The 21198-nt window shown below is 39.9% G+C and overlaps 1 long non-coding RNA gene across 1 annotated transcript; it reads right to left on the bottom strand.

Moving 5' to 3' along the window:
- Positions 1-2121: 2121 nt before the first annotated feature.
- LOC125323675 lies at positions 2122-12823 on the bottom strand. The gene is made up of 3 exons (XR_007202605.1): positions 12702-12823; positions 11301-11333; positions 2122-3449 (listed from the first exon to the last, which is right to left on the bottom strand). It is a non-coding gene; the product is annotated as an uncharacterized LOC125323675 (long non-coding RNA).
- Between the last annotated feature and the right edge of the window lie 8375 nt (positions 12824-21198).

Here is a 21198-nt window from a genome sequence, read left to right as displayed (position 1 = left end):
GTCACTGCAGCCTCATAAGGCACACTAAGTATGATTACACAAGCACTTTCCTTTTCTTTCTAAGCCAGCTGCCAGGTCCTGCTGTAAAACATGCAAAAGCTAATTATGTTAGGAAGCAGACTCCAGAAACACATGCTCTTGCAGACAATTTTTTTACACTGGAAAGGCACTTCAATTCCAAAACAAAAACCTCAGTTTCACTACACATTTGCAAGAAGGAACTTCCGTTTCTTTCATTAGCCACTTAAAAAGCCCAGAGGAAGCTCTCATTGCAGCAACTTGGCCCTTCTCATGAAAGCTGTCCAGGCAAGACAGCAAAGAGACTGGGCTGTAAGATTTAATTTCAAGTTATTTCAGTAACAGTGTGCTATTTATATGCCCCTTGAATATTGCCCCAGAGCCAAGAACACCCACACAGTATAAAGACATAAAGCCCAATTAAACCTTTAGTGAATGGGTCAATTCTGCCCTCTTACTTCCCTCCCACTTACACCAAGGCCAAGAGTAGCTCCCTTAAGTAAAAATTAGCAAGAATGAGACCCCTTAAGTCCCCAAGAAAATCAGGCCAACTGCAAAAAAAAGCTATATAGAGCTTGGTTTTGCTCACTGACACTTGTAAGGCAGCAAAACCTGTGGCACTGGAGGAGAGGAAATCCTTCTCAGAAGTGACTTATCCCATCTCCATGAGACAAGAAAACAGTAAGGACTATCCCAGTCTTCACCATTTCTAAGTGTACCACCAAACCTACTGGTTTTAGAAGGGGTACACTGCTACCTTCCACAGCTACTTCAGTGCAAGATGAATAGGATAAAAGACACAAATATGTCATGCATACAGTAGGGGGGGCAGCTTTTAGTCAAACAACACAAAAGAAAAAATATTTGTGGATAGTATTTTTTGCTGTAGGTAATAAGAGAATTGGTACAGTTGTCATTAATTGACATCTGATTTGGCACACCGTTACTATAAAGGAAAAAAAAAAAGTGATATTTGAAATCATTAGTGAAGTCACAAAATGCATCTCTGGATGTGAAAATTACTAGAAACCTTATTGTTCAAACCTTGGGTTGTTTCAGACTCCAGCTCAAGACTCTGAACATGAGAATTGCCAGCAAGTCTCCAATCAAAAGATTTTTCCCAATTTTGGACATACTAAACTGTTTTCAGCTTGAAAAAAGCTTCTCAGTGGTTTACAAACCAAAAAGCTTTTCAGAAAAAGTACCTGCCCGCTCAAGCATCAGGCTTGCTAGTGAGACTTCTTTACGTCACCACCAATTTTTGCCTCCAGAGTTGGGTGAAAAATCTAACAAAAGCCCCCTTACCTCAGCAGGTAACGGAGCTTTTCCTGTAACATTCTCTCCTTCAAAGGGTGATGTTGATTTAGATCTAGCTACATGAGATCCTCTGCAAGGAGCACAGACCATGGATTCTTGTGGCAAGACACATGGGCCTCTTTCAAAACCAAAGACATCCCACTGATAACGTTGACAACAAGAGTGGGAGATTTCAACACAAAAACAGAAGAATTCACTAGCTCCTCCCAATTTCTCTGAATTTTCATTTCAAAATTTAAAAAAAATCTCCTGGGTGGCTTCTTAGAAAACCAGAGCTAAATTGTAACTTTGGCAAGATACAAGATTTAAATTTAAAATGCTGCAGGTGAGTCTTTTCTGAGGGCTGCTGGCATTTCTTGAGGATCCAGAAAGGTGCATAAAGGAAGAAATGTAGAGTGTGTCTCCTTCTGAAAGATTCCCTTCTGCCACACCTTCACTAGGAAACTGAGAGCCACCCTGTGTAAGCCCTCTCCTACAGTCCCTCTCTGGTGGACAAAAAAAATTACCTGAATTTATCAGCATTTACCTGAAAGAATTTCCATGCTTTTTTTCCCCCACCCCTTTTTAAATTCCGTAGGGCACAGGGAAGGAAGGCCTCATCTGGAGGAGACTTTCAAAAGTGAAGCTGTGCACCAGGTTACAGGAGGTTGAGTGATACTGGGTACATTAAAAGCCAGTTAGGGTCAATACAGCCGGGTTCCCATGTACTTACCACTTCACAGGCTTCTCTTTTTGACAAGCAATTCCATTTACAAACCTACTCAGCAACAGTAGTCTTGTAAAGTGTACATGTAACAAGTCACAAGTTGTTCCATTTATTTGAGTAAATATCTGGTAAATAAAATCATCAGTAAACATTACAAAATTAAATACATTAAAAAAGCTTGCCAGTATACATAAAATTCACAAACATGTATTTCTTTTGAAAAATAAAATATGTTCAGAGCACCCTTGATATAAAATGCCTGACTAGTGTCACCTACCAGTAAATGGTAGCTTATCAAACATTCTAGTTAGGACATTTTCCAGAAGGGAGCAGGGATCTCTGTTCTTGCTCTTAGAAGTAAGAGAGCCCAAGTTAAGAAGTCTCCCCACTTCTCAGGGCAGAGCCATAAACAAAGGCTGTATTACTCTTTGCCTACCGTTACAGGAGAGGAATCTGCATCTGATTAAGACCACACCATTAAATGCAATACAGTACTTGCAATTCATTTTGGTATCCCTGCCTTTCCTCCAGTATGAACCAGCTTTTAAATGGTGATGGACATTTCTCTAGGTATCACTCCAGGCCCATATTCAGTATAGGTTAGCAAAGCTCCAAGACACCATGAGAGAGGAAGTGATCCTGGAGAGGAAGTGATCCTGGCAAAGCATCAAAGTCAATCAAATAACTTTTAAGTCTACAAATTAAGCCCTTAAAATTCCCAATTTTCATATGCTGCAGTCTAAACAAGGAGATATAATGAAATTCTTCACTGGGTTGCTTTAAGGGTATTTAGAAAAATGGCAGCATTCTTTTTAGTAATCTAAATTGGTACCTTCTGGTAGCAAATTTGCAACAATCACCATTTAAATAATTTACTATAACAAACTTCTCCTTCCATCCATGTGAAACAGTATTCACAACCCACTTTAAAATTTATGTACAGACAAGCACAAGAAACTTGACATCCATGAGTTAAATGTACAACCAACTTAAGAAACGTTTTGCAAGGAGAAGTCTCCTAGCTCTGTAAATTTACAAGATCTTCTGGTTCACCACATAGGCTTGCTTCCCCTCATCACTAACTCTTGGATTCTTCACTTGCTTCAGTAATCCTCAGGTGAAAGTTGAGAGCATCCAAATTGTTGGTATTTTTGATTAAAAAAAATTGACACTTAAAAAAGAACCCTTAAAACACACAAAAAAAATTCCTTGAGTCAAAACTGAATAAAATCAAAAAAGTTGTGGAGAAAGACAATTATTTTAATAAGGTCTTGTATTCAAAGTCCCATTTCCCTTGCCATGTCTTTTACAGAGTGCTATTACTTTGAGTTATTTATATACTCTTCTTTTGAGGGGGACTGAGTTTCCTCATTCCTCTTATCCGAGTTAGCAGCTCTTTGATAAATTCCTAGGGGAAAAAAAAGAAAATATGAGTAATTTTAATGATCCCATAATACCATAATCAAGTTTTGTTTCTAAAAAGCAAACTATACATTTTTATTTAAGCTTTTACTGCTAAGCTGGAATTTCTCTGGCCTGATCACCAGGAGCCTTATACACACCCTTCCCATCCAGCAGAGGTGTGAACAACGAGCTTTTCCTTGTGATTGTGCTGGCTCAGTTGTTAGCCATCTTTCAGGTTTTTACTACACAGGGCCTTCTACCAACTATTGAATGAAGCAACACCTATGGCTGGATACAATGCAAACAGTCAAAGCAGACTTCCACAGCTTAATCCTGCACAGAAATCAGCACTCTTGCCAAAAGAGGTGTTTCTCTTGCCAGTTTCCATGCTGGAATCAGTATTTTGGTTGGCTGCATACTCAGCTGTACAAGAAAGCTGATCTGGCTAAAAACTCGGGTGTTTTTCCTCCTGCCCTGCTACTTTACCAAGCTGGCTCAGCCCTCTGATCAGGCCCACCACTCAGCCCACACTAACACTTGTGTCAGCCCGAGGCAAGGCAGGAAGAAGGAACCAGAGGTAGCACCACTGGTTTATGATGGGTGAAACTGGTTGCAGAGCCAAGTGAATGACACTAGTAAAAAACAAAACAAAACAAAACAAAACAAAAAAACCCAGAACAAAAAACCCAGAACACAACAAACCAATTCATGGACCAGGCACAGTGATATTTTCCCCAGTTTCAGCAGATTTTCTCTTTTTTAAACTGTGTAAGAACAGAAGCCTACAGGTTTGCATAATTCAAAATTCTTTTGGCATAGAATTTCTTGCAGGTGCATTTAAAGCTAAATTACTTCCTTGCTGTCACATTGGGAAAATAATGTTTATCCACAGTACTATGTATACACCTACAAAAAGGTTCTTATGAAATCAGCTAGCTATAAACATGGAACATAATTATGGATTTAGTCAGTCAGATTGATGTGAAAAGCCAGGTTGGACAGGGCTTTGAGAACCTACTGGATGGTGTCCCTGCCCTTGGCAGGGGAGTCAAACTAGATGATATTTAAGGTCCCTTCCAACCCAAACCACTCTATGAAACAACTAAAAGCATTATTTCCTGGATGAATGCTTAAAAATTCCAGTGAACAAAGTCACCACCTAAATGACAAAGCAGTACCTTTCAAAACAGGTCATACTGAAACATGCATTACAAGGGGCTACACTTTGCACAAGGAAAGTCTCTGTAAATGTGTATTTTAACTTGAGAAATATGTCAGGTTTTTCTGGTGGGACCATGGTCCCACCAAACCAATTTCCTTTTCTGACAGATTATGCACATCTATAGTGAAGTGCATGTACTGTTGCACTGTGGTTATTGTTGCATCCACGCTACCTGTGGCTGCAAGGAACAGCAGCGAAGGCAGAGCAGCTACACGACAGTGGGGTCTCCATCCTGAACTAAGTTAAGGCCACTTAACTTACACACATAGATGTAAGGAATACATCTTATGCATATCAATATCACACTTCCCATCTGGACACACACACAGCCTAATGAGATAATCAGAAAAACAGGTTTCCTAAGACCCCCAAATCCTCTCCCTCCATCCTCTTGAAGCTGTCTTCTTCCACACAGGCACAAGCCACTGCAACAATATCAATTCTAAACTTGTCACAGCCCAGTACTTCTCCACTAAAAAACAGAAAAGGAGGAAGACATGCTTACGCTAAAAATTCACAGTTCTCAACAAACTTCGCAAACAGTTTTGTGTCATCCTATCATCACTGTAAGGACCTGTTAGATAATGCAAAACTGCAGGCATGGTGCTGCTTGAAACATATAAACACACTTTCGGATTTTTTTACTATCAAATTTACATAAAGCCCTGCTTTATATAAATCATTAGAGAAATTAACTCCCTGAAGTGATCTTAGAAGATTTTTACTTGGGATTAATGTCATTAGTATTGCCTTTCAGCAAGTAGTTGAAAGTTGACAAACCTGTAGTCCCATGCCAAAACATCAGATTAAGACAGCTTTGGAGAGGAGTGGGCTGAAGTGCAGTTCCTCCCTTAGAAAACTTTATTAATTGCCTGTTCAAGCCACAAATACTCTACAAGACACTACATCTGGAAACTCTGCAGCAGCTTCACACAAGTAAAAGCCTTACAGGAAGGGGCACCTGCAGAGGGGACAGGGACATCTATGGTACTCTGTAGTCATTTGGGACATCCCACCCTGCCATTTCTCTAACCATTCTCCCACAACTCCGTAGAGTTTGGAGCAAGTTTCCCTTAGATATGAAATGTAGCCGGGGTCAGTTGCTTTTTAATATGATATTATACCAAGAGAGAGGAATTCCTCCCCTTATACTTTGAAGAGTTACCATAAGCACCTTCTTTTGCAAAACAGGGTATTTGCTTGAAGTTTTCAGGCAAGTTTAACACCACCTGGAAACTTCTTAATGCTGCTAAAACAAACCAAACTCTTGGGTCAACCCCCTAAAGGAGGAGATCTGAGGTAACTGCAACTATTCTTAAGGCAGAGGAAGCATTCATTTGAAGAAGTACCTGTAATAATTTAAAATGCTTTATCCATCAGGAACTATTTCTTCTTGAAATAAGGGTCTGCAGTACCAAAGAGTAGAACCCAACAAGAGCATTTTGCATGTGGCAGACATTTTGCATAATGCAGTACTGCTGTTGTGCACATCCCGTGGACACCCAAACCACAACACTGGCTCAGCACATTTCTGATTTAAGTATCACTTTGCATCTGACACTTGCATGGAGCTGGCTGTCATTAACACAGTTGTGCTCCGGTGCTTGTGCCTTTCTTGCTTTGCAGTTTCCCATCAAGGAAAAGCAGTGTTCTAGAAAAGATGCACATTTTCCCTCATGGAGGCAGGAAAGAAACTTCACAGCATTTCAGTAACTAACCAACTCATCTTATGACAGTAATGACCAATTTTTTCTTAAGCCATTGCTCAAAAATTGCAGTGTTGCTCCTTGTGGCCATTTGAGTCAAGACTTAATATCCACATCTATCTCCACCGTGTACACAAAAATCATTTTACACAGAGCATTTTATTGAAATCCCCTCTAACAAGATACGCTGCAATTTAGCATCAGATGTTTGAAAGCTGATGGTGTACTAATCTATGTTAAAAACACTTCTGTAACACAGGTTGAATTATCTACCTATATATACTGATTTAATTCACAGAGTTAAAAACATAAGAATAATTCAGCTAAGGATTCAAGAATTTATTAATTATTCCTTGAAGGGTTATAGCCAGGAATATACAGGCTACATGCACTTCTAATAGAAGAAAAATCTCATACCAGCACTTTGTGCCTTGGTAAATGAAATAAAAAATAAAATTTTTTAAATGTGCAAAAATGTATGCAAACTTAGTTAAAATTCTTTTTTACAGATTTTGTGCAAGGAGGCACCCTTGCTACAAGTATTGAGAATCTTGTTAATTTATAATACTAAATCATTGTTTCTAGAAGACATCTTTCTAATTCCAAAGGCAAATTTTAAGGAGAGACAGACTAAATCTATAGTTCATTTGAACTCATCTATATTCAGCCTTAGGCAAAAAAATAATAAAGGCAAAAAACAAAGGTGAAATGCTAATTCAGGAAAGGGGAGGAAATCACTTCACCTCTCTGCTTTGGTGGTGTGACTCATTGTTTTAATGAGGTCATTTGACAGACAATGAATTCCAGGCTTCCTATTCAAGTCTTCCAATTAATTCTGGAGACTAATTAGACTCTGTCTCTCCAGATTTCTCTTTCTCAAACAGTACACATGTAGTAGGACTAGTTTTTAAACTAAAATTTAGGGTTTCTACTCCTCCTGCTTCACTAGAGCATGAAATGAATCCTAAGCCAGCTTCCCTTCACAGCTTTAGTTCCCTGTAGCCAGGTCAAAAACCAAGATTTCCTTAACTGTTTGCCCAAGGCTATTTCTCGGAGACAGCCCCATTGGTTGGATGTAAAAACTAAAGTCAGCCTGGAGAGCAATCCCACAGCTACTTGGGAAAGAAACTAAATAATAACTAAAAAGAAAAAAAATCGACCAACCAAAAAACCAAACCAACAAATAAAAAAAAAAAGAAAAAGAGGGCACCCTACTCATCTTACTGCCAAACACCTCTTCCACAAAGGCTCAAACCTGAAGCCAATCGTACAGAAAGAAGGGAACTGCTTTGGGAGAGCAGGGCCAGAAGATGCCCTCTATTAGCAAGAACCAGTGCAGCGTCTCTGTAGCCTCACTGAAAAATGCCATCAACATGCCCTCTCCAGTGAGGCCACAGCACCATTAGTGTCCAGAGGATGAAATTTTTGCAGCAATTTAGCTTCTTGGTGAGCTCTGTACAAGGCACTAACTACATACTACAAAGCTTAGCTATGGTAAAGACTTGCAGCCCAATTATTCTCCAGTTCAGCAGCACGTAAACAAGCACAGCTTATTCTTGTCAAATCACCACTTGCCCTTCCATTGTGATATTGCGATAGGTATTTATGAGTTGTATTCATGAGTACTTGCAGAAATGAAAACATGCAAGCTTAATTCCCTCCAAGGCTGTAGTACAATACAGGGCAGATCTCAGCAGGCACATAAAAAGTTTTAGTTCACTGAATTCAGTGGTCAAATGGATGAACAAGAAATCATGCTTTACTCAAAATGCATCTGCCTGCATCGCTTTTAAATAAACATGCTTTCTAACCCTTTTTCTCTACAAACTGTCCTATCTGATTTCAAGTAATAGGGACACAAAATACATTTGCTGTGACTTAATAATTTGCCACCCATCAGCTGCTCTGGCTTGCCCATATGTAAGGCAGCACACTGCACTGAGGCTTTAGGACACATCTATAGTGACTATTGCTTCTTGTGGGTATCCTACATATTGCTGCCTTGCAATTTCATAGAAAAAACAACAATTAACTTGAAATAATTCATAAAATATTAGGACCAAAATAAACATACAGTCCTTCAAAAGTTATGGGGTTCTGTGTTCAGAAGCATTGAGCTTTCTATTCATGCCTGCATACTAAAAACATACATTATGTCAATAGATACACAAAACAGCTTTTATCTTAAAAACCATAGTGCCAACACCACTCGAAAAAGTTGCATCACAAGCCTCTAGTTTGCTCCAGCTAGAAATTAAACTTGGAGAAACATACAGTTAAGAAAATGCATCTCTACCTTTTTCAAAAGTGTTAAAAGCTGCTGAAATAGTCCAACCACTGAAGTAATTGAGTAGTCAGTAACTTAAATCTCTGCCCAAGTTCTCCAGAAAATATGGACAACAATTCAACATAGTTTGTTTGCAAACCACATCGAAAATTATTATAAGTTTCCACCAATGCAATTTTCTTTAATGATGCAACTTCATCTCCTTTTTCTCCCATTTTGCCCTTTTGCATTTTAAGTGAAGAATTGTACTAGCAAAATAGATTTAATCCTGCTTGAATGAACCCTCCACCTGAATGGGGGAGATCTCCAGCCCATTCATCTGAAGCTTTGTATATTTCTATAAGAAAAGAAAAAAGTAAATAAACTGCAAATCTAATTTATCCAGTTCTCTTCAAACACTCGTTGTCTGCAGACTGTGTGTTGCTCAGCTGCATCTTTTGGAGTCAGTAAACATATAAATTGCCCACTCATTGAATTTCTCTCCTATAGCAGTTGAAGAATTTTCTTGTTGTTTCTCCTGTCATCACTTTGGCTGTACCACTAGTGGAAGCTTTAATTCACATCAGCCACAAATATTTCAGATTTTCTCCAATGCCCAGTCTAAATGAGTGGCCTTGCTGTTACCAATAGCAGAGATAACAGCAATACAGATTCAGTCAGCCTTCTTCAAAATACATGTCTTGAAAAAACCTCATTGATTTCACAATCAAACTGTCCTCCTATCCTAAATAAGGGTCTATTGTGAAGCATCTAAACCTCATCATCAAGATTGCAGATTATATTTAAATTTCTTTGTTATATTCACTGCTAACATCAATAATCTCCATCACCAGATGATGACAGAGAACATCAGGCAGAACTGAGATAGCAACTTGACAAAGGTCAGAGTGGGATTTTCCACAAGTGACATGTGGGACTGTATGAAGAACTGACTGCTTTGGCACACAGATGATGCAGGAAGAGGATGCTGCTCCCTGCTCCTCTTCAATTACAACAGTTCAAATCCAGAATTTGATTACAGCACTGATTTAGCAGATACCACATCCTTTAAGTTTGTGTACACAGTAAGTCTTTATATAAAGGTCCCACCTTAAGCATATTTCCATACAAATTAAAACAGCCATAACTGCTGCCTAAGAAAAGCTTTCAATATTTTAGAAGCACATTCAACAGTCTAGCTATATTTCCCTTAGAAGAAAGGTTTTGTAATAATTCCTCATAAGTTACTGTCAGCTACTATCTTTGGCCAAATTATTAAAGAGGCTGGGAACTCTTTCCATCTTTTAAGTGACCTGGATAACTCCACTTCCTCTGATGAAAATCAATCCAGGATACATACAAAAATTCCTCAGTCTTTCCTTAACCTTCAGTCTAAATGGAAGGTACTAAGCAAAACTGACTTAAGATACACATTTGCAGGTTTAGAGGTTTATTTTAACAGTTGGGTAAGAGCCGTGAGTTATTAAGCTTTCTGCCTGTACTATTTTTCTTTATGTTCTGAATAGCAGAGACAGTATCCGCTGTAAAGAAACCAAGATACAACACACAACAAGCTCTATAAGTCTTATCAAGTGAGTCTTTCTGGGTTAATTCCCTGCACTGTCAAAATGTTTGTACCAGCAACTACTATAGCAATTCTGAAGAATCTTCCCCATCTACCATAGGAATCAATAAAAATGGAAAAGTCTTGAAGAAAATATCTCATGGACTGAGAAGTGCCTATTCAACTGCACCAGCAGTTCTTCCGGATAGTCTGACTATCCTTAAGCCCCAGCAGTTTCTGTGGCTACAGCTGCAGATATTACAGAAGAACCAATGTATTTGCAGCCTTGTTTCAAAACCAAACACCTGGCTTCTAGTCATGCACAGCTGAGAGGCCACTGACAAGAGGAATCCTGTAAACCAACCCCTCTATTAAATACTGTGCAGCAGCCACTTCTGGGAAAGAACTGACTCTATAAATGGAACTAACAAACTGACCCATCATCTAGACTTTTGATTTTTTTAACTATTTTTGTTCCTCTTTTTTTTTAGAATGAGTCCAAAGGGGTTTTTACAAAATTTACTCTTCCTAGTAAACACACATTACTGTAAAAAAAGCAGGCTGTATTGACACTGGACACATTAATGGATACGCAAGTTGAAAGCTGGGTAACTAAATCCTGCTAGTACAGGTTATCCCACAATTTGATTCAAGTCCATTCACACAAACAATTAGCTGAGCTGCATATCTGCATAACAGTTCTCAGAATAAATTTTACTGTCCTAGATAAAATTAAATGATTTCACAGTGAAGAGCACAGTCCAACACGTAAATATTTTATCCATCTGATGAGAATTGTGTTTAGATTTCTTATAACATGGCAGCTGTGTAAGTCAGTATAGTCAGTCAGAGCATTACAGAAAACAATATTGATAGTTCAGCTGGAATGACCAGCAGTTCCTCCACAGGGTACAATCACATTCCTACTGGAGCCAAGTGAAAGGCACAAACATTTTCAGGATATAAAACTCCAAGTTTATCAGCTAGACACTCATATTCATCTAGTTACTTTATGATAAGAATAAAAATAAAGTTACTTTAGCTTGAACATAACTACATTTTCCACAGGATAATAGCATTTTTAAAAAGTCTTTTACCTCTGTTGGTTTGTAGCAATCTACAAGAGTTTCCTAGAAGCAAAATATGAAAGCGTCAGTATCCATACAGAGTAATAGTGTACATAAACAAGTCATGGTATGAAACCTGGCAAGGGAGGGGAGAAAGAAAAGGAGCAACAATCTTTGAATCACTGAATGAAGATGTTACCAAAAACCCAGAGTTATACAAGTCACCTTTGCTCCCTAGGTGGATCAGAATGATTTGTACCAGGAGAGAAATAATGGCTTCTTTCCCCAGGTAGGAAGTTACAAAATCCCTCTCTCCAAGAAAACCTGAGAAGAGGAGGAGAATCTAAGAACATTTCTCCCAGCAACAGACATGTGAAAGGCAGCTTTCTGTGAGGACATCAGAGTCTTTGCAATGCAGAAATAGAAACGTTAGTTATTTCTAGCAGGGCATTCCTAGCAGGGGGCTGCTGCAGCTAGTTTAGGCAGAAGGAGCAAAGCTATTTATGAATGCTGAGCAAACAGCCTGGGGCCATGCCCCACATCTCTGTGGCTGGCCAGGGGGCACTGGGAAAAGGGTGCTAACAGGCACTGAAATCAGATGTGCTGCATCTAAGCACCACATTAGTCACCTCCCAGAAGCAAGCTGAGGGCAAGCCACAACTCTAGAATAAGTTTTTATTTTCTTAGTGCATCTGAAAAGATTATAAATGGAGACACTTCCTATTAGTTTTACATATTGATTTAGAGAGAGATATATATTAAGACAATGATGTTTCTTTTCTTCTCCCCCTCATTCTTCCATTCATTAACTTCTACCTCACACAGGATTCAAAGAATTAGAGAGCTGGCTTGAACTGTGTAATTTCAACAGACAGCTTTTGAATTTCCCTACTAATTCTTGTTCCTGGCCATCTTACCCTTTCTTTCAACTTTTTGATGGGTTCCAATTTCTATCTAGTATAGACAGAAATAATTACCAGTAGTCTAAGCACAAGGGAAGATTTCTGGTCTGTATACACATGCATACACATTTCTGCTGCTGAAGTGAATCACAGAAACTATCTGGTCATCATAACTGACTCTCAGTCATACAGTTTTTCCATGTGACTGTTCTTCATTTTTCTATGTTTTCTGTTCTTTATTTTATATACTTGTACAAATTAGAATGAGGCTAATTTGGCTTAGCGTATTTCCCTCTATTACTGGATTCTTTGAAGTTTTATTTACTAGTGTTACCACCTACCTTCCGGAAATTTTTTATCTAAAAGGATTTTGATTACCTTTGAACAGTCTGGTAGACTATGATAAACTAGACCTACGAACCTCTCCATTCTAATTCTACTTTTACAGTGGATTCAATCAAACACAAGATATCGATCCAGATGCATTACTTCAGCCACCTTCTGATTTAAAATTATAAAATAATATTACCTGTAATTTGAGAGCTCTCTCCTCTTCGTTGGCTGCATCAAGAAGGTCATCAATGTCAATTTCTACATCTGGCATTTCTTCTTCCTGAAATGCAAAAATACCCACTTAGTCCATAGAGCTATCTTTTAACTAACCCCAAAAGCAGCCTAGTGATAGCACACAAACCCATCTTCCTGGAGCCAGACAAGGAAATCAATAGCGCATGGTGGCTTGATTCCTTGCTCCCAGGCCAGCAGAAGGCCAAGCCCCAGTCTCACAGGAGCTGACAACTCTAATCAATCCTTTGCTCACAGCCAGGATGTGTTACTAACTCATGGCCAGCAGCACAAGTCATGCTATTCTCACCATACTGGGCATGAGGATAAAGAAGAAGAAGGAAGAGGAAGTAGATAACAACTGCAGCAAGCCACAAAATTGTTTTGAAAGCATTTTAGATTGGACTGCTTATTTTGGTAACACTGTGGAAGATCTCCATTGCTTAAAGTTGACTTACAATACAAGCTTCATCAGAAGAATTCAGATTTTCAGTACCTGCAGTGAAGCACAAAGTCTAAGGCATAGAGTATTTTAGAGAATTTTTCTTAAACCTCCTCCACCCACACACTTCTCCCTTTGCATCAGCAACACATCAGATGCCTTGCTCCCTGAGTCAGAGCAGCAGTCCACACATTTTGAAGGACCCCTGAGCTCTAGAATCCCAATGAGAATTCACCATCCACAGATATCACCATTTATTGCATTTTCAATTATGCAAAAGATATTCTGCTGGCCATTTTATACATCTTCTCATCAAAATTGTTATGCAGCTCCCTACTGCACATACAAAACTCTGATCTCAGCCTCTCTCCCACACCAAGTCCAGCCTTGACAGAAGCCTCAGTGCCATGGCACACAGCTCCTCTGTTGCCCCTCCTCCATCTAAGCCAACACATGGGCACTGCAAGACTGTCCTCTCCCACAAGTACACTGCCTTCAATCGACTCACTGACACAGCATCACTTTGGCACCTACCTAATGAAAACAGGGACCTGAAAGCCTCCAAAGGGGAAGGTGGATTTAAGTGTCAGGATGAAGCAACAAGATCACAGCAGCAGCAGCCCTCTTGTACCCTACCAACATTTTTCAAGATCCTTTAAAGAAGCATTTTAACAAAAATGTGGTGGTTCTAGCAAGTTGCAAAGGTTTCAACAATTGTGAAATAATTCAACAACTGTGAGATAATGTAAGAGCTCCAATAGCAACTGCCTCAGGTAACACCAAAATTATTCTTCTACTGGGTAAAAGACAGTCCAAACATCAGCAACAAAGATAAGTTAGTTCAAGTTAATCTAACAGAAGTTAAGCACCAAAGTGGCAAATAACCAGCTGTATCAAACTCCAGCTAAAACACCAACTGTTCTTTTTGAGTGTGCAGAGAAAGGACAGAAGCTGGATGATTAAGTTCCCCATTCCCCATCTCTGAAGGAAAGTGTACAGGGACACGATAGTGCAGTCACACAGGCAGTTAGACCCAAAGAACAAAAATACACAAAGCACACCCTTTGCCCAATTAGCCTGGTCAGAAAGGAAGTGTGGACGTTTGCTGAAATGAAGTAAAGATACCAATTATTGTAATGTAATCTGGCAATACAGGAGTTTATAACCTTATGCAATTTAGCAATTTAAACAAGAGGAAGAGGAAGAATATATAGGCTATATATTCAGTAAAAGCCATCAGAATTGGAAAGGATAAAGAATAATCCATAACAGTGGTACAATTACTTAGTGGCTTACTATCCCAACTCTAAGCGAATTCACATATCACACCAAGAACCAGAAATTCCCCACATAGGTAGAAAACCTCCTGAACATTCTATCTAAGCAGCTCAGCCTAAATACTGTTAAGACAGGGTGCCTGGAGTAATTTGTCACTACTAATACTGTAAACTTCTTAAAAGACACATCCATTGAACCCTGTAAATAGAAATAGTGCATCTGTCTGCATTTAGAAGTGCTGTTCAGCACATTGAATATTTTGTCAGATACACATTTTGAACTCTTACCTCTTGGAGCGGCATTCTAGCAAACTGAAACAACGCTGAAAAGCAGCAGTGAGGGGAAATTGCCTAGAAGGTATCTAATGCTTTTTTGTGATCACACTTCATTGAAGTTGAGTACTCCTGAAAGGTTAGTTTCACGCTGAATGGTACCAGTTCAGTGGGAGAAATCCTGCTTCTATCCCTCTTCCCTCTTACCTTCTTCAACTTTCTCCTACAACTTCAAGGTTCACAGTGCCATGAATTCAGAGGGCAACTGCACCAGCAGTTCACTGAAACTTTGGTATAAGAGGTAACAAAGCTCCTGTACATCACAGAAAGTGATAAAAAAAAATAAACTAGAAATATTTCTGAAACAAGGAACTATAATTGTATCTGACACAATGGCTTTCAACTAAGTTACATTTTCTGTAAAAGATCATGTGTGTCTTCTTCACGTCACAGCAGCTTTGAACTCTGATACACAACACAAATGGAGAGGGAAGACCAAAAAGGTAACTCTTGCTCTTACTTTTGGCTGAATGAACAGTCAAAACATCTTTTCTCCATCTGAACTACTGTGCCTACATGATCTCAAGAGTTTTATCTTAGGCGTGAAAAACAAGCCCTTAGGTCAGGAGCCTGACCACTCCACAACAGCTGTAATGAGAGAGAGAGGAAAGACAAAGTCATGCCTTCTGTTTGACAGATTTTACTGATGAGATTAGTCTGGTTGCTCGAATTACAATTAAGCAGCTAGATACAGATTGGGCTGGGCCAAGCCTGAAAGGGTCTGTGCATAGCCAAAGGATGGTATTTTGAGGGTCTTGTTACTGTCATGAGGCTGTGCAAAAAAAAAAAACAAAGCACTGCCACCAGTTCTCCTCCAGTAAGAGTGAGACAAAGTGATGCAAATAGCAGGTGATGGCAGGGGGCAAGAAACCACTAGCAGCATGCTGACAGGGAGCAGCCCCCAGAAAAGCTAAAACAGAAGGGGTGCGGGGGTTCCAGGTGCAAACATCTATCAAGTGAAACTCTTGGGGGAGGGGAGGATGGACACTCTCCTTTTAAGCACCCTCTGCAGTCTGCATTAACAATGTAGGCAGAACATAAGCTGATTTCTGCTTAATTATTCAAAAGTCAGAAAATATCAAAGACAACTTCCATGATATTTAATGCAACTTAAATTCAACCTTGCACTGAAAGACAGCCCCATTACTCTTTAGGTTGCATGAATTCTTTGCAGGCTATGGGCAAAAGACCTTGGGCACAGACATGCATTAAGCAGTAAACAGCTGTAGCAGTTTAAGACATTACAACCTCTGCAGCTGGCAGAGGTGAATGGAACAGAAGCAGGTGAACATCCATTAGTGAGACCAGAGAAAGGCCTTCAAAACCAGCTCCCACAGCAGCTTAAGCCAAAAGGCTGGATTTTGCAGGGGCATCTCGAAGAACACTTGCACACTCCAGTCTGTTGACCCTGAGGACAGCACCTCCAGTACAGCAAAAGCAGGTCTGACATCATCCCAAGTATCTACTAATTAAACATTTATTGGAGGCTTTAAAATTTAAAGGGCAATAGTTGCCCTATGGATAACTTCCCATATAAATCCAACTGGCAAATTAGCCTATTATCCCACATCCTCACTGCCATTCACTGTGCACCATCTCATTTGTAGTGCTGGGAAATAATTAAATAGGCTTGTTTGATTTTTGCTTTAGATTGCAAATATGGGAAAGAAAGGAGAAGTTAAATCCAGCAAGAAAAGTTAAAGCCATCATTTTTATAGTGAGTTTGGAAACAGCAGGAAAGGATAGCAAAAGAAAAATGAAGGAAAAGGAAGGGAAGATGACTGTACAATTCAGACATATGAAGGTTTCAGATTGTATGAATCAGGGATTCCTCTTGGGAGTCCTGGAAGATTGCCAGTAAGTGATCAAAACCAAACTAGAAAAAAAGACAAGTTTTTCTGGAAATATCCATTTAATATATGAAAATATTTATTTATTTTAGAACAGGCATTTGCTGGGCATCTAATACAGGCAGCTCTAAACAAGTTCATCTGCCGACATGGATGGCACTCCAAGACAGTGGTGCAAGTCTCCAGATGATAAATAAAAAATCCATAAATTACCAAGACTAGAAGTCATTGGTTGCATATGCAACCTGGTAGGATTATGAATGGATTGCACTTAGTCCAGGTAAATGAATATGACCAAATAGTAATTTGTATGAAACACAAAGGAAATATTTATGTGTTTCTTGTTTCAAAGCATTCAGTTGTTTTGGGGGACTTAAGTGTGAGGGCAAAAGAGGATAAAAGTGAAAACAGAAAAAGACAATAGTTTAAGTGATCAAAAATTATTAATCCAGAATCAAAGGAAGCTCATTTTTACTTAAAGCCAATTCTAGTGCAGAGTCAAAACACACAGCTAAAATAAAGCCATTTGCAAGACAAAAAGACTGCTCCGTCTATTGATTGGTATGAGGAAGAGAAGATTAGGAAAGGATGCTGAAGACAGCAAGAAGGTACTCAAAAGTGCCAGGGTTCATGAAACTTGCAGTAAGAACAAGAATCCTCAGTGGTAAAACCCAGTTACTAAATTACAGCATGTTTTCTCCAATCCTAAAATATTGAGAGCAGTAATCCCATAGCAGACATGAAGATCTAATGGTAGATATGAAAAAAAAAATTACCTCTCATTTCTTTTGGTCTAGGTGAAGCAGTTCATGCAACAGTGAATATTAGTTTGTACAGCCGATAACCAGTGAACACATTTAGGATGCTGCTCCCAGTATGATACAACCTTGAGCATGCAGTTACATATTATTTCCTCCCCCATCAGGCACTTATCTCATTAGCAACCAGTCATTGAATGTGAAATCTCAAAGGCAATACAGACAATGAGGCCCCACAATCCTGAGCACATGCTATCCAGCCTTGGCTCCAGCTAAAAGGTAGCAGCAAAACCCGTGTTGTACCCAATCTGTTCTAACCAGAGCAGCAGCCTCTTCCACCAACAGCAAGTCTATCTTCCTCTATCACTCCTGTTTATTGAATCAAAGTACAGAGACATTCAAGGCAACGTTACCAGATTTGTCCACTCATTTTGAGTCATTGATCCTACTGATTATGAATAATCGTAATTTATTTGTGGCAGTGTGGCTATTTCACAGAAACCTTCTCCTGCGCTGAGCCTGTCTTCCAGTCTGACATCACGTGGATCCAGCTAAATATATGACAAAGGAGGGACGCTAAGTGCTCACCTGTCAACAGAATGGCTTATGCAAGCTGCCCAGTATCTCTGGTGCACCAAACTCATCTACATTTACATAACATGGTATGAAGGGCTGGATAAAAGTCAGGACACGGTGTTTTATCTATATGGTCCAGATCTGACGTACCCTCACCCCGGAGATAGCAGTCCATAGCCTTGTACATATACCACTAGAGGGAGGTAACACTTTGCAAACACAACGAGGGCCCCTGAAGCTGACGGTAAAGCATGGAAAGGTCTTCTGAGCCCTGTGTACAGTTCTCAGTCTGGAGAACTTTTATCCTCAAGTACACACTGCCTTCTGCTCCTGTTCTTAAAAATGTAGTCCTCAGCTTTTACTTCAGCATCTTGTCTCCTGCAAAATCCTACCACCTCTGCTCCTATCATTTTGGGTATTTGCTTCTAACATCCATCCTTTGTACCCCTTCTCTGCAACTGAGGGCCAGAGAAAGGACTGCTAGAAGCAGAAAAACGAGCAACTCAGCTCCCAGGCACTGTGATGAGGGCTCCCTGCCAAGACGAAACTGCAAGAGCCCAGCCCCTTCTAGTTCCCCACAGAGCAAGCTTGTTCACATATGACAATCTTTGAGCTTATTGCCAAACTTTAACAAGTTCAGGCACATGACAAGTGAAAGAGGAGGAGAGTTGCTTGATTAAACTGAGAACACTTTCATAAACTGGCCACAGGCATCTCCAACGCACAGCAAATCTGGTCCCTCCTAAATTTCCAAGATCACACATACCAGTTTCAACTCGGCTGTTGAAAGTCCTCAAACAATGTGGAAGACCACCTTTTTTCTTCCTGATTTTAGTCTCAACATCAGAAGTAACTGAAGTCTCACCTAAAAAGCTTTCCAAGATATTCCAGCTGAGACAGGCACACACTGTGAACCTCCTCAGCTCAGATTATTTCAATTTGGACAAGTTCAACGTCTAAAGTGTGTTTGCCAGTTGTTACATCAAGAATAATGCCAAGAACAATGCTAATGGAGCTCTGCATGGAGGACTACAAACCTTGCTGTGAAGCAGAGGGGATGCTTACCTAGGAATTTGCAAAGTCTAGCAATACAGAGGATGAAACAAAGCTGCAGAAAAGGTGAGAAAGATGGACAGACACTTAAACACACATGATGGTGTTTACACAGGCAGGCACAGCCGGACCACAGCTTGCTCAGCCAGCGTGCACAAACTGCATGGTCCAGAAAACATAGCTACATTAGGGCAGCTTTCAGACCAAGAGAACAATCCCTGTTGGCAGAACATTTATATTCAAGTGCCACAGTTTATTAACACAGCAATTAGATTTCCAGACCAAAGCTTCCCCACATCCACCTGGCTCAGAGAATAAAGAAACAGCTAAAAAGCCTGTCTGAATCTGCCAAATCACCCTATGTTGGTTAGTAGGTAAGTGGGCAAATAGCCCCAGGCTTATATTAGGAAGTACACATTATATTACAAGGAAACCTCAACTAGGAAATCTGTTGGAGATTCCTGTCTGAACCCAGGGAACAGGGAGCACTCTCAAGCTCCAAGATCTAAAGTATAACCTAACAGCATCCCAGATCCAGGCCAGTATGCAAGTCAGGTGTGTGTTGCTCCCAGCCAGAGACACACTATAAGAAAAAGAATAGGATTATATGTTAAAAGGATACCACCATACTCCTTGGATAATTGAAAAAGCATGCCTATGCCACAGCCTAGTCAGCCTTCCCTGAAACAGCACTGTTAAGAATTCTTGGCCTCCTCCATGACCATCACCATCTTCATCATCTTTTCCTGTCATACAGGCAGCAGATCAGTTTGAGCAGCATGTTCCTTACAGAAAAAAGAGGGACACAAAGTTTTGATTTAATCAGTCTACATAATGACAAATTTAGAGATTTAGAGACAAACAACAGGGACATGCTCCCTCTGTGAACTATGTTACCTGACAACACGACTAGTCAATCAGTACTTTTGCAAGTTGCCTAGAAAGAATAATTCATGAGGGTCACAGATTTGTGGGGTTTGGTTTTGTGTGGTGGGAAGGAGGAAGGAATTCAGAACAGAATGATGTCAAGCAGGACAATCCCTATATAAGGATACCATCCTAGGCAAGCTGGAACACTAATCCTGTATGTTAATGTTACTTAACAATAGACAAGAACAGCTCAAACTTCCTTACTTAGAAATGATTACAAATAAAAAACGTGGTGTAAAACATTTGAAAATTTCTGGAATCCCTTAAGTATAAAGGCATCTTAATGCCCATGTATGTGCCAGCAGTTAGGTACAGCTGCAGCTTCAGACTTCAAGTGGAAGTGAAAAATATACTGACATGGCAATGGATATACAGTACACACAAAACACTTAAATTCTAGTTGTGAACCTCATTAAAGCAATTAACAACTGATATTTTTAATAATCAGGGGAGGATCACCCACTCAAGCCAAGTTCTTCCATCTCATTACCCAAGCTGGCTCTTTCTCTTGCCTCAGTCACTGTAAACCATTGTTGTTTGTCTCAAGCTAGCACTGTCATAGATCAGCCTCTCCTCTTGGCTCTCAAGTGACAGTAGAGCAGATGAAACAGACAGATGCTATTCCAAGTTTCATTCAAAGAGTCAGCCCCTCTAAAGCAGCAAATGCACCCCAAAGTTTTTATTGTAAAATAGCCCGAGTACACAAAAATGGCAACAGTACAATCCTGGCACTCAGGTGATACAAAAATATACAACTCTCTCGCACCCTTATTCCAGGTGGGTTCCTCTATCAGCAAGAAAGGATTAGGGTTTGGGGCAGAGATAAGAACATCAATCCCTCAATGCAATTCCTGTGGAAGTTCTCTTACTGGGCAAGCCTTTGTGAAAGAGGATAGGGAAAGGACATCCACATCCAGAGCACAGGTCTCCCCAACCAGCTTCCCTGAGTATCTTCACCCTCCCCCAGAACACAAGCCTGCCTGCATTGACATTCGACTCAGAGGCAGCTGCTGCCTTTGTGGATGCCACTGCAGCTTTGCCTTTCCTTAAATTAGAAAGTTAGAGGGCAGAAAGACGATGGCAACACACCATGACTTCCTCTGGACAAACTCCTTACAGCTACAGGACTAAATTTAAGTCAGCTGCTAGGTCCTACACCACAACATGGTTAGCATAACATTTTACCCTGTAGAAGGAGTGAGGGAAAAATGAGACAGCCAACTGTGTCAAAAAGTCAGCTGAA

This window comes from Corvus hawaiiensis, chromosome 3, assembly GCF_020740725.1.
Source record: "Corvus hawaiiensis isolate bCorHaw1 chromosome 3, bCorHaw1.pri.cur, whole genome shotgun sequence".
NCBI classification, from domain to species: Eukaryota; Metazoa; Chordata; class Aves; order Passeriformes; family Corvidae; genus Corvus; species Corvus hawaiiensis.
Note: the sequence above shows the minus strand (reverse complement) of the source record. Positions and strands in the feature narration are given on the sequence as shown.